The sequence below is a fragment of the Anas acuta genome, chromosome 11 (assembly GCF_963932015.1).
Source record: "Anas acuta chromosome 11, bAnaAcu1.1, whole genome shotgun sequence".
NCBI classification, from domain to species: domain Eukaryota; kingdom Metazoa; phylum Chordata; class Aves; order Anseriformes; family Anatidae; genus Anas; species Anas acuta.
Genome location: NC_088989.1, coordinates 2,265,066 through 2,281,402, shown reverse-complemented (window position 1 = coordinate 2,281,402; position 16,337 = coordinate 2,265,066). Strand labels below are relative to the sequence as shown.

Here is a 16,337-nt window from a genome sequence, read left to right as displayed (position 1 = left end):
AAGTAAGGCATGAATTTATAGAGTGCTACTTCTCAGCAGTAATTCTCTTCGTGGGTGCTCCCAGTGTGCCTCACTGAATGCGAGCTTGTTCACCTCCAAGAGGAGTGAATGCCCTGCACGTACCGAACGCATACAAAAACTGCAATCCCTGCATCCTCTGCAGAGACAACAGCAAAAAGGCAATTTGGAGCTGGGGGGAGTCACCTCCTAAGTGATGTCCTTCCCCATTTGCTCCTTTTGCTCCATTTGCTCTCCATTTGCTGTCCGTGAGCACTAACCCCTTAATTAAAGCATTGAGTTAGCACCGAGCCCAGCTTACCTCTGCAGCACGGCAGCAGGAGCTCCTGCTCCACCCTGCCAACGTTCACTGGGATCTGTGCCCAGGGATGGAGAGAGCAGGGTGGCCACCAGTCACCCCGGAGGTCTGGCAGACTGGTGGTGACTGGGAGGGCCCTGGCCATCACCAGCTCCACTAATTGTCTGAATTCACTCATTTCCTTACGGCGCAGGTAGGCGAGGAGCCCAAGTAAATGGCTGGGGCAGAGCACGCACAGCCCGTTAACGCAGGCAGGTTGTAAAATTACAGGCTAGCTTTTAAGAACCGCCTGGCCTCTCCAATTAGATTATTTCAAATAGTAATTTCCTAATTAACAATTTTTGCCCTTTGAAGTCTTGCACTGGCAAATTATTATTTTTTCTTTTCTTTTCTGATGACAGGGAGATTATTTATCCCATTTCTTCCCCTTAAAGATCCATTTTATGTTCCAGTGAACAATGGTAAGAGCAGAACAATAGAAGCAAAACCACAAAGTTACCCCCTACCCAGATCAGAGAGAAATATGTCTTTGACACCTGCTGGCAATTAATCCTCGGCATGCATGAATTTACAATTAGTAGCGCTCTGGTAATGGGATTGAGGTGTGATTCCAGCTGTCATTAACGCTGCCCTGGCCGCCCCGGGCCACTGGAAGTGCCCAAATCCTGCTCAGCACCGGGACAGTAAGACAGTGAAGGAAGGAAAACTTTTTTTTTCTCCTATCTTCCTATTTCTTTTACAGCATCCAAGGAGGAACTTCTCTCCCCAGTAACCTTTCAGGGTCCCCTTTTGGCATGCGCCAGGTCTGGACCCCTTATCTAAGTTCCCCCACCTTCACTGCCAACTTTCCTGCTCAACAGACAAAAGCAGCTTTGAGTCCAGCATTTTGCTGGAACGTAACAATAACTTGATTTTGCCCATCTGAGAATGTTTCCGTGCTATATGAAATGAGTCAGCTGTAGAAAACTGAAAAGAAATATTGTATAGAAATGTTGTAAGGAATGCTGCTCTTTGAAGCACTCGATGACATTTGAAAGCCATCTAGTGCTTTAGAGGACAGTACTTTGTGAAGTATTTCATGCAGTAATAGCTCTAAAGTTCCTTTGAAATATTTCTTGTTTGCCATTAAATCCTGGAATTTTGGAAATTAATAGTTAGAGGAGCTTTGATGCAAAAATCTCTGAATAAAACAAATTCTGAAGGCTATTTTCACACTAAGTTACATTAAAACTTCCCTTCAACTCCCTTGTTACTCTGAGATGTGCATTAAATTATCCTAAATGCTAAGAATAATATTGTATTAAATAATTGGCAAAAATGACTCCTTGATTTTTCTCCCACTAACACACATCTCTCGGTGCTTCCTAGCGATCTTTAACTGAGCGATGTTGGGTTACTAATTAGCGTGACAAACAATAGATTCGCATTTCACGGGCAGTTTCACGGCCAGGCAGCCCACCTGGGACAGGAGGAGGTTCTGCTGTTCTCAGCAGGTATCCGAGCATCTCTGTGAAACGCATCTCCTTCAAGCCCCATCTCCAGGACACTGTCAGTGCATGTTTTGACTAATTGGTGGCAGCCAACAGGCCTAAATCTTCCAGTTACATGTGTAAGGGCTTAAAGGGGAGGTCTCACACAGGAGGGGATGGGAAGGACGTGCAATATCAGCAGCGATGAAGGGACGTTTGGCATGCAGAGGGTAACGATGTGCACTGCACCACCATCTCCAGGAATTCCTTATCTTTCTTTTCTCAGGGCAAGTTTCTCTTGTCTCTCCTCAATTACGCTTCATTTGTTTTTATCGCAAAATTTAATTCGAGGCAGTTGCTTGGCAGATGGGTTAAAGCATTTTTGTTGTGTTTCAAGCAAGGGAAGACAAAATGATTACTGGTGTGGTGTGCGAAACGAACAGCCAGCTTGGTGCAGGAGGGGAGCTGATCGCGGTGGCAAGCTGCAGGCTGCGTTTTGGGGTGCACAGCTCCCAGCCCCTGCTCCTGCCCCCAGAAATTATAGGCAGCATCCACGACACCAGGTGGGGAGGGAAACATCTTCCACAGGGCCTTGGCACTGCCATCAAAATGGTTAAAATAAATAAAAAATTATACAAAGTGCTCCAGGCAGGTGCTGAGCAAGGAAGGGCTCTCCTCCCTGCAGGTCACCGAGGGGGCTGGCAGGGGAACGTGTGGCTGGCACAGGACCAGGCTGAGCATCTCCAAAAAAGATGCCACAATATCAGAGAGCTAAAAATAAAGATACACCAAACCACACAACACTTTAAAGGAATTCAAAGAGAACCACATGGGTGGCCACAGGACCCTGAGCCCCCTTGGGGGCTCACCCATCTCTGGCTTGGCCACACCATTGCCACAGAAACCCCTTACTGCACAGCTCTCTGGCCCCAAACCTGCTGCAAAACCTCTGCTGATGCTACCAAAGCTGATCTGTGCACATGGGGCCCTGGGAACACCTCCCCACCCCACTGCAGCCCAGAAAATCGGGGCATGGGGAGCTGCAGGCTGCTGTGCTAACACAGCCAAATTTCCTAAATAAGGCTTGTGTTACTTCCACCACGTGCACTCCAGGCAATCTTTCATTTTATATCCCCGTACCTGTATATGAAAATAACATTATTGGCATCATTTTCTGGGAGCATGCCTATCCTCAGCGCGCTAGATAAAGCGAATCTTGTATTGATGGAAAAGAAATAAGAACATATTACGGGAAAATCTATAAATGCTTTAAAGTTTCATCTTTCAGCCTTCTGCAGCTCTGTTCAGGCAGGCAGGCACGGTCCCACGAGCCCTGACAGGAGGCACGCTGCGGAGCAGGAACTGCACAGCCTCACACCATGGGCAGGAGGAGCCCAGCTTCCCGTGGGGATGCCAGCACCTTGCTGGGGCCTGGCACCAAGAACCAAAGGGAGACGCTGAGGTTTTGTATAAGCCAGGCCCATCATAATTAAAAGTTAAAAGTTTTCTAGTTATTCAAATAAACAAACCTGGGCTTGCCTCACCTTTCCAGCTGGAGGTGCTCAGCATCATCCCCATGTTGCAGACGAGGAGGCTGCTTTTCTTTTCCCGTGTTTGCCATAACATCCTGGAGGTGCAGTGGTGGATGCGAGGAGATCAGTGCCGATCCCAAACGCTTTCCTTCTTCTGCCTTGTGAAAAACAGAGCCGGTCCTGGCCGCAGCACATCACTCTGAGGGTACAGCACTGGTACAGCCCCGGCACAGTGAGGTTTCCACCTGCAATGAGCAGTGAGATCTGGGGGAGCTGCCCCGGTGCGGGGGCACACGTGTGCCACACTCACCCCAAGTCCAGGAGATGTGCTGACGGCAAAGGTTTTCATGTAGGCCAGGTCTCTGTCAAAAATGGGTCCGGAATTAGGTTAGTGAGGCGATGTTTACACACAGAACGATGTGGCCTGGTTTGCTGAAGCGCTGAACATCCATCCCAGGAGCTCCCTGGTGGGGAAGGAAACTTTATTTTCGGCACCTTGTTTTGTAGGACTGCCTGCACCAGCCAGCTGGGGCTGCCACGCAGCTAACAACCTTATAAAAGCCTCTCATGAATACACATTATTCCCCATGAATACACGTTATTCTCCATACATGAAAGGTGCAGCTCCAGGTTTCAGCACGGAGTTGCTATTTAGCCAGGTAGGCCTCAGAAATTATCAATTAATGCTCCTTGACATTTTGTAAGTAGGTTCATTTCCATTAAGCCTGCCGCAGGTAACTGCGTAAGATAACTCGGAGCCTCAGCCATAAACCAAAGAGACGCATGCGGTTCAGGGGTATTATGGCTGCTTCTTATCATCTTTTTGACATAATGCACATTGTGTATGCAGCACGGTGAAGATAAACACATGTATAAAGCAGGCAATTACCTCAGCTCACACAGACTATCATATTTATGACCATTTGCAGAGCCTTAATATAATTCACTTACTTAGGTGCTCGAGCAAATACATCATTATAACCCCCCAGCCAGACAGCGAGGCAGGTATCAGGATTTGCTGCTATCCATCTAAATTCCTCCAAAATCACCACTCCTCACGGGGTGGTCAGTGGTGGTGGGGACACAGCTGGGTGCAGAGATACTCACTGCCAAGCCCTGGTGGGGAACATGGCCAGGACGCAGTGAGGAGGGGCTTGTATTTGGCTTTAGAGGCCAAAACCCCACACGGGTCCCACCAGCCCGCCCCATAGCTGCAGGACCCCACCACCACCACCATCCCTGCCAGCCCCTTTGGGTAACAACGGGGAAGTGTGTCCCCAGACACATCGCCCCTTGAAATTACCACTGATATGGGCACGCTGCGTATGACTAATCAGGGGCAATTAAGGGCTAATTACTCGCTCTGTGTTGTGCTTGCTGCCAGCACTCACACCGGTGCGAATGAGCGGTGGGAGGGCAGGTGAGCCTACTGGTTTGATTTCCTATCGTTTCACACCCGATTTCATCTGATGCAAAACAGGGAAGGCAGTACAGAATCACATCAGAAAACCCATTGAAACTCGAGGATTAGGAGAGTGCATCACTCCGAACGCAGCAGCTCCCAGCCCCTCAGTTAGACGGGGATCCGCCTGCCTGCCTCGAATCCCAAGCACACGAAGGCTGCACACGCACACGCACACATCTGTGACTTGACAGCACGCTGAGCTTTAGAGGAATGGTTTGCAAATGCAGTTTTTGACAGATATTTCCTGGAATCTGAAACATTCTTGCATCTTTAAAAATCATTATCCGTGCTATTCCGTAACAAATGAGCAACTACTTTAGGGAATAAAACATGGTTTTCCTTTCTTTCTTCCCACCCCCCCCAAAAAATAAAAAATAATAAAAAGAAAACCCTAGGAAGTGGTAACAAATGAATTACACAAACCCAAAGAGAAAACCAAAAAGAGAAGGGCTGTGCTACAAGAAGCGCAGGTGATACCCTGCAGTTATACCACTGCAGGAAAGGAAAAAGGGGGGATAAATTAAGCACTTCATTCTGTAAGTAAATTTTAAAGTAATCTGATTACAACAGCTCCCACTAGCACCATTCCACAGCAGCAAGGAATAAAATCAATAACAAACATCAACATTTCCATTTTGTTTAGTGATTTTGTAACTCAGCCACAAGAATCGGCGTTTCGCTTAGGGCTTCACCAAGAGGGGGCCACGACTAACCTGGCTGGAGCGTCCTGAACTGATGTATTGGAGAATCACTCATTGAATTATGAACAGAGAACAACATGGCTTTAAAAGTGGCACCACGGTGTCATTATTTTGGAGAACACATAAAGCTTTTAGGACTTAGAGTTTGATTTGATTTGACTAAATCTGCTGGAGGACTTGATAGAATTTAGCATGTAATGATCATCTAACATCAAGGTGTTATTGTCTTAAGCTATCCTTGAATATTAAAAACACAGATGTGTTTTAATGTTTGATCAGATAAACAGATGGAATAGAGAGGAAGCGGAATTCAAGCAGCCCCTGCAGCAAATTTCCAGCCTCGAATTTCCATCGGTTCCCGTGTCTGCCCAGCTTCACATCAGGCCGAGTTTCTGTGTTCAGCCCTCAGCCGGTGGGGCTGGCAGGAGAGGACTGCTGCAGCTCACCATAAAATGCAGTTTTCGTATTTCTAGATATTCCACTCCTATAGGACAGAAATCATACCAGGAAAAGCTAACTAGAATCGGAAAATTGCCCGTGCCGAGGCAGAGCAGTTCTGGACGTGTTTCTCTGTGAAAGCAGGGAGGCTGCCAGTGCTACAAAACGATTCTGCAGGAAAACGGTGAGCTGCAAGTGCTCCAGAAAGGAAAGGTAAAAATATGCCAAGCATACTGTACAGCACCAGCTTTGGTAATATTCCTGTTCAAAGCCTAATAAGTATTTTCTTTCAGAAAAAAAAGTAGGACAAAATAATATAATGTTGCTGTGCTGCAGTTTTTGAAACAAATAAATGTGGGTCAGTGGAAAATTTATGTACTTTTCCAAAAGTTTGTTGAAGTTTCTGCTAAACACTTGCTCAGACAGTCAGTTTTGCAATCTGCCAGAGCTTGCTCAGCATCCCAGGGGACCACCCGAAAAGGCAGGCTGCAGTTGGTGGCTGACAGCAGCCCCCACGTAAAGCTCACCTGCTTGAGGCTGGGATGTTGGTGCCAAGGCAGAGTGGGATGGTGGTGCTGCAAGCAAGAGCAACAAAAACAAAAAAAAAAAGCTGAATATTTTTCTTACGATAGTTGCTGATTTTCATAATCCCACGTCCTCTGGACCACCTTGAAGATGCTCTGAGCCTCTGTCGAGCAGGGGCGGACGCAGGCACATTTCATCACAAGGAGCCCGAGCTGCCTCGCACAGTGGGAGCAGGCAGACCTTTCTGAACCACTAATGAGCAAATAATTCACTTTCAACTACAAATAGACAGTCTTGTGTAAACTCACAGAATAACCCGACGTTGTACACGAGCCAAAAGTAATAAATGCTCTGTACCATGTCTTGACAATAAAGCTAATGGGCATGGCTTTCTTCGCTGGAGAACACTGACTCCTGGTAGCTCAAGCATCCTTCAGCAGAATTTTGAAAGAGTTGAACTACACTCCATAAAAACTCTGGCACTGCTTCTGTTAAATGACACGGCAGCTTTTATACTGACTGAGACCATGGAGTAATTTCCTCCTTTGCAAGGCCACGCTGTATAACAAAATGCAGCCAGCGAAACCAATATTAGCTGTGCTCCGCATGAGCCTGAACGCTATTTTTTGGTAGCTCTGGCAGCAGTGGCCTGACCCCCTCCAAGCCATGCAGAATGTATTTCAGACCTGACACACTGCTTGCCTGGCAAAGCCAGCAATTTGCAACTAGAAAACCTCGAGCCAGTTCGTGCTAGCCCACTGAACTGCTCAAGTGAGGGGTAACAAACAGAATGCCACCGTCAGGGCCCTGCATCTCCACCAGTGGTATTGCATGCAGTACTTGTGACTGCTTCCCTTAGCCAGTGGGGGTTCAAACCTGGACCATTTTGAAGTTTGGAAATGCAAGCTTCAAAAAAACCCTGTAGGCTCGCCATCTCACCCTGCCCCGTGCTCCTCATCCCCTCCTGGCTGGGAGGAGAGGCGACCAGCGGCTCACAGCAGTGAGAGGGAGACTGAAAATGAACGGTTTGTATTCCACTGATTTTGATGTGGTCATATTGTCTGTAAGTTATGTACCCAGCTAGTTTTCCAGTTAGACATCATTCTGTCAGGCAATCTGCTGCCAGTTCCAGCCCTCCTACCCATATGCATGGCCGTAAAGCTTGAAAGCAGCTGTCTCCAGAGCGAGGCAGTCCAGGAAGAACAGGGAAACAAATTGTATAAAGCTGATTAACTTCTCCTTAACTTCCTTCAAAATATTTCTTCCCCATCAGCCTCTGTAATCCCATTTTCTAAGGGAATTTGTTCTCTTTATTGGTCATACTTCTCAGAGCAAGTTGAATTTAAAGCTTTATACTTCATGTTTCTGCCCCTGGACCTGCTGCAATCACAACCCTCGGTCCTTCAGACGGTGGAAGCGGCTCTTGGAGCAATTCTCAGCCCGTCGCACTGATACTTGCACGGAGACAAATGCAGGCAGCACAAACATGGCACATTTGGTTAAGCAGCTCCTGGGTGGGCAGTGGCAATATTCTGACAGTCCTGGCCTTTTTGCTGTTTTCTCTTTAACCTCGGTCTGCTCGGATGCACAGCCCGTGTCCCAGCTCACAGGTGGGTGAGCGAGGTGCCGAGCCAGCAGCACCTGCGGCCACAGGCTGGGTGTGAGCAGGACTGGCAGCTCTCAGGGCAAGATACAACTTAAGGGTGTTTCTAACACATGTGGTATTTCACTAAGTTCTGACAAGTGTTGTAATTTGTTCTTATGGAAGCCAACTGTTTAAAAGAGACTCCTAAAATAATGCCAGCTTGATAAAAGGCTTCTGTGTGCACGCTGGTCTTCATTACCCAGCTTAAATACAATAAGCCTAAATGTAATCTACCTTCCCACATCCTCTCCCTGCTGCTCTAAAGACTTTATCTTTTTCTCTGGAAGGCTGGAAATGGGGAGGTGCAGGTGCCGAAGTGAGACGGAGGCGTCCCTGCGAGGCAGGTGCTGCACAGCACCAGCATCAGGGTGCCACATGGGGCCAGGGCTCCCAGCACCCATGGGGGAAAGGTCATGGCTTGGGCAGCCCAGGGCTGCACAAAAGACCCCAATGTCTTGAACCAGGTGATAAAAGCTTTGTTTAAAGGATGTCTAACTTCAGTCTTTCTTACTGTGAAGGCGAAGGTCGGGTGATGAGGCTGGACCAGCCCTGGTGTGGGACTGCAGGATGGGGAAGAACACAAAGTCCTACCCTGAATTCAGGTGCTGCATGGGGATGTGAGAGTCTGGGGGACATCAACAGCAAGAGCACAATTGGAGGGTGAGGAAAATTAGTGAAGGTGATGGAAAATTGGTGGAGGCGACTGTTGGAGCCGTGATTCAGGAGCCCCAAGGAAGGAGCCGGGCGTCCACCCCGCTGCCACCGGGCTCAGCCACTCCAGGAAAAATGCCTGCAACGTGGGAGGAGAGGCACGGTCCCTTCGGGGGGTGCAAGAGATCAGAGAATTAAGAACTGAATGAGCTGCCTGTGCCCTCTGCAATTAAAGGGAACTTGAAAGAGTTTTCAGTTTGGTGATATCATTAATTTTCCCCTCTTCCTCCTCCCTCCTGCTGCAGTTCAGAAGAGCCCTTTTCAACTGTTTATTGACTGTGTGATGAAAGACTGAGCTGAAGAGACCCTAAGAAAAGGAAAGTTTGAAAAGTTTTCAGCTCTTTCATCAGTTCTTTAAACAATGTTCAGAAAAACATGAGAGAAAGACTGTTTGAGAGAAATATTGTAATTAAAGCTGCGTGCCGTTGGCTTTGCTGTCCGAATGTGACTCGAATATTTGCAGCCCTGATGTAGTGTGAAGATTCAGTTCACAATTTTGTCACAAACAAGGCTGTTTAGAAACACATTTTTACTTACACAGTTATTTCTGGTATTCGCTAGGGAACAGACTTGCTTTGGTACGCTGTCAGGGTAGGAAAGGCAGCATGTTATAGCGCAAAAATAAATGTGCACACAGACTGAGCGTACAACACACACCAAGATTTCAGGGAGCATGGCATCATACAGTGAGCCAAGCACCCCCAAAATAAAACCTGAGCAGAGGGCACCCACACCTGCATGGGCACACCTGGCAGGCTCCCATCTCATCCAGGCAGTCTGTGCCTGTCAAGGAACCCACAGCAGTATTTTTTTAAACACTGCCAAAATTTTCATCTTTCTTAAAACTACACCTGAAAATTTCATGCCTGTGGTTCTCCTCCCGCGATTCCTACCACAATCTCATCCTGTAGCTGGAGGACAACTGAGCCTGGTAACGCATGGCACGGCCCCACAGATGACGAGAGGGACAGAGGGATGGGTACACCGGCCTACCGACTGGTGGAGAATGGCCTGGTCTGGGTTTACTCAGATAGCACAAACGGGGAGAGCTGCTCAATCTTGCCTTTCATGACTCTTAAAATGGAAGAAATCTCATCAATATCCTGAGCCTGTCAAGTTTCCTGGGCACAGTCTACCCAAAGAAAGGATCAAAGACTTCAAACAAGTCCATCTCATTGGCACAGATGGATCAAAGGCGCTTTCAAAGTCCAGCCAGAGACAAGGAAGTGACAAGGACCAGGCCTTGATCAAAAGCATCTGGGCACATATACTCAGTTTGCGGGAAGCCTCTTATCGGAGCTTCATCTTGTGACAGCCTTACTGTCAGGGCAAGAGATGAAAACCCGGTGCTCCTTCAGGACGCGGCCCTGAGGAGAAGACCGTCCCAACGGCGCTCCACGGCCCAGCCACGCACTCCATGGCCAGTGCTCCCTAACTGGGGTCAGCACTTGCAAATAGCTCCCAGCTTCTGGGAATTAAAATCAAGAAGAACTACAGACTGCACTACCCCACCGGTGTGAAGAAACCAAGCGAGAGGCGAAGAAACCAAGCGAGAGGCCCTGGGGCGAGGCCTGGGCCGGCCGTGAGCTGGCAGCCCCCGCTGGCACAGGCCATCTGGCCTGCCTTGGGGCGTGCTGGCTCCTGCAACTATTAATTTTTGTTGAGTAAAGCTTTTCTAACATACCGTTTACATCTGCTGGTCTATTTATACAGCACGGTGCTAACGGCACCTGATGTTTGGCTGCCCTTCGAAAATGTGCATTAGTCACAGGAAGGGAGCACGAAGGGAGAAGGCGAAGTAGGAAAAGGCAAAAGGGTGACGGGGAGCTGGGGAGCTGTGGGGCAGGACTGGGATGGGGACACGAGGAGGGAAGCGTCTGAGAGGGGATATTGGCAAAGATGAACTGTTGCTGGAAACCCAAAACTAGGGATAAGGCGCAGAAAAAGTTATTGTGGTTATCAAATTAGAAAACAGTCCTGATTATTTTAGCAATCAAAAGCAGTGACTCATCTCATCAGGCAGCCAACTAATACCATCACGGACATTTTCCTGATTTTCTTGTCTTAGACAAGAAGGAGAACATGGGGGATCCCATTCCTGGCCATCTGGCATTAGTGTGAAAAATACAATAAGAGATATTACACAGTTGTCTCAGCAACTCCCTTCTGGATGATAAATTCACACAATTCTCATTACCTAGATTTCTTTTTTTTTTTTTTTCTAGGCTGTACTCAGCCATGACTACAACCCTAGGAGATTTGTCCATTTATAATCCCAAACACAATCAGATTACTTCAGGTGCCTTATTAAATCTGTGGTTCCCAGAAAACAATTTTCGATCAGAAGTGAGAATTTTATAACCTGGAGTCACGTGTGGTGCCTGGCTGCCGGTCACACCTCCTCCTGAAGGCTGCTTTGAGCATCTGCCTCTGGTGTGACTCAAAGCACTGATGGCTCACAGCATAAATTCCCCACAGAGCTCCTGGACCATCCTGCAGGGACGAGCCAGAGTTGACCTTCAGGGTTGGTAATACTGTGTTTTTGCACTACTGGCTTCCTTAGCACTACAAATGTAACCCACATCTGGTAAATACATAATCACACCATGGTCGTACTAAGGCACTAGTTACTGCATCTGACTGTCATTACTTGCACCACTCATGTTGTTTGTGGGCAGAAGGACAAAACCCAATGAAGGCCAAGCCTTGGCTGCACAGAATCGACCCGTCAGCATTTTCTGAACCAGCAGGCAGAGCTTGTAACCACTCAGTGCCTTGCTTCAAAGGACCACAACATGTCTGATTACTACGAGGAGCATAAAGTTGGATTTAGTGTATCATAAATACAGTCTCAGATGCCTGAAGTTAATGTGACTGAGTACTTGCTTACATAAAACGTGCACCAGTCTCATGACTTCAGAGCAAACCGATGCACTGGCAGTCTTACCTCCCTTGATGTTAGACCCAATACCTGCAAATAACTCTCAGCATTAGGAATAAAATCCAAGGTTTGCCCCCAGTATCCTCCTTTTTTTGATAGGTGCTGGTTTTATTGCTTTAACAGCAGCAAAGCCGTGTGCAAAGCACCCTCCTCCTCCGAATCCCAGGCCTGAAACAGCTCTTTGCAGGGAGCAACCCCTGGCTGTCCTGACACTTGGGTAACGTGCCAAGATCCGCCCCAGATCCCTGCTGTTTCAGGCGTGCTGCTCTCCTTGACACCAGCAGTTGTCTCCTTGTCTCCAATACACTCTTGCATTCATCTCAGGAAGCCTGAGAAATGACAGTAAGCTCCCATCCAAGTTTGTTTCTCCTTCTCTTGTACAAAGCTGCTCTGTAAATTGCCCTCAACACTGCTGTACAAATGAGGCAGCTGTTGAGAGCCTCGAGAGCACCGCGCTCATGGGAAGCAGTCTCCTAGCAATAAGGAAGATGTAAAAGCCCTCAAAATAGCTCCTCCTCCCATTTCGTCCCAGTGACTCACACTGTACAATATGGTTTTGGGGTGTTGTTTTTCTTTAAAAAAAAAAAAGAAAAACCACTTTCTTACAGCAAAACAACCACCCAGCCACTGGCTCACACTGCCTGTCAGGTGAAATGAGGCACGGAGCAGGGTGCATGCAACGGCTTCATTAGAGAACAACACACATCCCAGGTGTCCCACACAAGCTGAACGCATTTCAAATTTTCTTGCTGACACAAGAGAACGAGCTGTAAGTGTTGCAATGATTTGCAGTCACAGAGCAGTTTGCACAGCTTGGTAGGCTCACAATTTACTTCACCTGCTAAGCAGTACCAGCATTTAGTGGGGAAGTTGCAAAACAGAAGGTAAATAGTTCCTAATGTTCCTCATGTTTGGAAGCCAGGAACAACTGTACTCAAGGCAGTGGAGTTGTACAGCTATGAAACCGGTGTCAGGTGATGATTACACTTTTTGAGCTGGCAGCGGATTTAGCAGCAGCGTTAAGTAAAAAAGGAGCAGGATTCCCATACCACTACTGGATTTACACCATCTCACACCCGAACTGCAGGAAAGGACCGTACAAGACCGAAGTGGTTATTTAAGAAACGCTGGCAACTGAATGACCAAGCTTGCCTTCAGACCCAGAAGTACCTAAATATTTTTCTGAAAATTGCCATTTTTTTTCCTGAGTAATCTTCACCCTCTAATTCTGATTGAAAAAAAAAAAAATCTAAAAATAGTTCCAGAGAATTCTAATGAATTATGCAATGGACATATGCTCTCGAATCAAATCTTGGTGTTTACTTTATCTGATGTCATGCAGAAGATTGAAGCTTGGGACTGTGCTGGGAATCATCCCAACGACACAGCAGGATTCTAGGTCACATCTCTTCATTTCTGATCCGGCATGGGAGCACCTGGAAGAGCAGATGGCTAGACAATGTAGCTATCACTGGTGGTTTTAATTTTCCTGGATTAAGAAGCGAGTACTACACAAGGAGTTTGATTTGCTAAGGATATAGCAGCAGCCCTGGCACAGGCAGTCCTCCCCGAGCACTCACGACTAACCATTTTCTCACACAGTCACTGGTAGGAGCACAAATCTACAGGCAACCCATTCACCAGCCCCTTTCCAGTTATTTCCATTTTATCACATATGTCTCTTTACAGGAAACATCCTGCCAAAACAAACAAAACAGAACAACAATTTAAGACGTGGCTTCTAATGAAACAAAGCATGGTGCTTTTTCACCCAAGGTGACTCTGAGCAAGGGGAGAACAAAAATGTTTAATTTGTTTTGTAATTCTTTGTGACTGCAGCTACTTGCCACCGCGAATCCACAGCCTTGAGCCCTGCTTGCTGTATCTGTAAGTTCTTTGCAGAGCAGCCTTGCCCAGCATCACCTCAGCCAGAGAGCACACTGCATGCTGCCAACCCAAGCAGAAGCCTGATTTCCTGATCCTCACCCAGGTGAGCTGGCTTTAAGATGCCAAATTCGCTGCTATCTCCTATGCTCTTGTCAGAAACGCAGCTGGCACGAGTTGGGACAATTCATGAAGGTAACAGCTGGCAGCATCAAGTGCTAAGAAATGCTCAACTTAACCGCCATCTCTCACCAGGAGCTTTTGGGGTGAAACCTGGGGGATCTCGTCCCAAACAGTAAATAGAGAAAGAATTACTGTCCTGGAAAAAGAACTGCTAATGCTAACACACTGCGATTTAGGGCTGTAAGTAAGTAATTAGCCAGTAGTGCGAAAGAGCACTATTTCAGAAATAGGTGGTAAAATTATTCCTAGTGTAACTCTGTTGCCCTCAAAGGAAACGCATTAGGAGTGGATTTAGTCCAGTATGGGTATACAAGATAGCAGAACAATTTCCTCCTTAGAACAGACAGACAGATGTGAAGATTACCGCTACAGTTGCTAGATTTACAATTCATAAATGAATTTTCTGTTTCTCTATAAAAAGGACATAGCAGGATTATGTAGAGAAAATTACACACCCTTATACTCAATTTTAGTTGGGAGCAGCTTCAAGATAAAATTAACCAGTGGTGGTGAACGTATTATAATTAGACAACACAGACACTAAAAAAAAAGGGCATTACTCTCATACTACTTAAGTTTTCACACCTATCAAATTTAGAGGAAGAAAAAACCTCCAGCACCACAGTGCGTATTATCAGGACAGTCAATGAGACATGAAACAAGGACGAACTCCATTTGCCTGGGCAAAAAGCCCAGTTTGGAAGTAATTGCTGTAGCGGTGTAGCAGCTGCAGATATAGCCAGATCAAATCCAAAGATCAAATGCTTATTTCATTTTGATAAAAGTCATTAAACCACAAATCAACTTACTTTGGACTACAGTCAGGAAATAACTCTGTCTATACCATCTGCACATAACTGTCCCCATATAAATTAAAGCAGAGACAGCAGCTTTCTTATGTGAAATCCCCAAACTTACATTTCATTAAAATATCAACATTCATCATTTAGATTTTATTTAGCAGATAAACCACCACGCTCTGCTCAAAGTCAGACCCGAGGATTTCGCAGCCAAAGGGCTGTGCTCAGACAGTCTGCCCAGCTTCACGGTTTGGGACCAAGACATTCAAACGTTTGTGAGCCACCCCATTCCCTTTCAACCCCCGTGATGACAGACACAGAGGAAGAAGCGGCATTGAGGGCTTACAGCTAAAATTCGGGGAGCACCAAGGAAGTTCTGGAAGTGTGGCTTTTTGTTCAGTGATAGTCACAATTTCTGCAAGAACGCGAGGAAAAAAATAATCTTGTAAGGCACCAACTGCATTGGACAGATTTATTAACTGAAGTGCATTTACTTCAATGCAGCACCTTGGCAATTCAAGCGGGCTTTGGAGAGCTTTTGGCCATGCATTACACGGGGCTGCTTCAGCAGGCACCAGGTCTCCGTGGCCTATGTGCATCACAGCTTCTCACGTACATGATGCAGTAGCATCATCTTCCCCACTAGCCCGTGCAGAGTTCACAGCCTTCCTACACTTCTTCAGCCTTGCCTTTCTGGATAGTGTTTTATTCTCCTGAATTTCAATCAGAATTTAAGAGTACAATTTCTGTGCTAACACGCATCCCTGCATTGACACCAGCGCTTTGAGTTCTCTGTATCTACAAAACAAATCTTCTCTTTCATGCTATGTTTACAGCAATCAATCTCAAACTCTCAGTGCCTGTTAACTTAATAGATTGCTCTGGACGTCTGCACCTGCAACACTGCTAACACCACTAATGCTCGTCAAAACTTCAAGAGATCAAAGATCAAAACTTCACCTTAAGAAATTAATTGATTCTTTAGACAAGGAATCAATTTGTTGATTTACTCCTAACACACTGCCCGCAAGAGGCAATCCAACATCACCTGCTTCCTTCGGAAAATCTCTGCTACTGATTGATGAATTTGTAGCTTAAAAAATCATTATTAAGATCACTAATAACAAGAAATTATCAAGACTAGCCAATGTAATGGACAGATAATGCCTTTTTTATTTTTATTTTTATTTTTTTATGGTAGGTCTTTTTAATATTTAACTGCTAAGGACAAACGGAGTTGCTTATGAGTCCTGCACCAAGCTCCCACCATCCCTGGCATGATGACCTGACCCTGTAGAGAGCCCACAGAAGCTTGGGTTGAAGAAAAGAGTAATTTTTGCAAAAATTTTTCAGTCTACTGCCATCCTGGCAACACTCTTCTAGTGAGTCTCCTTTCCACATACATTAATGATTTGATTGGAAATTTTAGCCATGTAAGTGGGAATTACTTTTAATCCTCAAGCTATTAGAAGTCTCACCATCCTGGAGTGACTTTTTGAAGATAAAAAGAAAAGTTTAAAATGAGTTTTGAAATATTCTTCTGAAAACTAATATAATAGCATAACTGTTGGATTTTTTTAATAAGACCCATCAATTTAAATTAATATATTTATATTAATGGATTCTCTGTCTATGCTAAGCCTCGAGATGTTCTTACTTCAAGCCAAACTTTTCAAATATTAACCAGGAAGGAAGGGAGTTATTCTACAATGCAGAGTTAACAGGAG

General features: G+C 46.1%; 1 long non-coding RNA gene across 1 annotated transcript; it reads right to left on the bottom strand.

The window, feature by feature from the left end:
* Positions 1–205: 205 nt before the first annotated feature.
* On the bottom strand, positions 206–4,570 carry LOC137862390 (uncharacterized). Its single transcript, XR_011100227.1, has 3 exons — positions 4,269–4,570; positions 3,330–3,781; positions 206–3,216 (listed from the first exon to the last, which is right to left on the bottom strand). It is a non-coding gene; the product is annotated as an uncharacterized lncRNA (long non-coding RNA).
* Between the last annotated feature and the right edge of the window lie 11,767 nt (positions 4,571–16,337).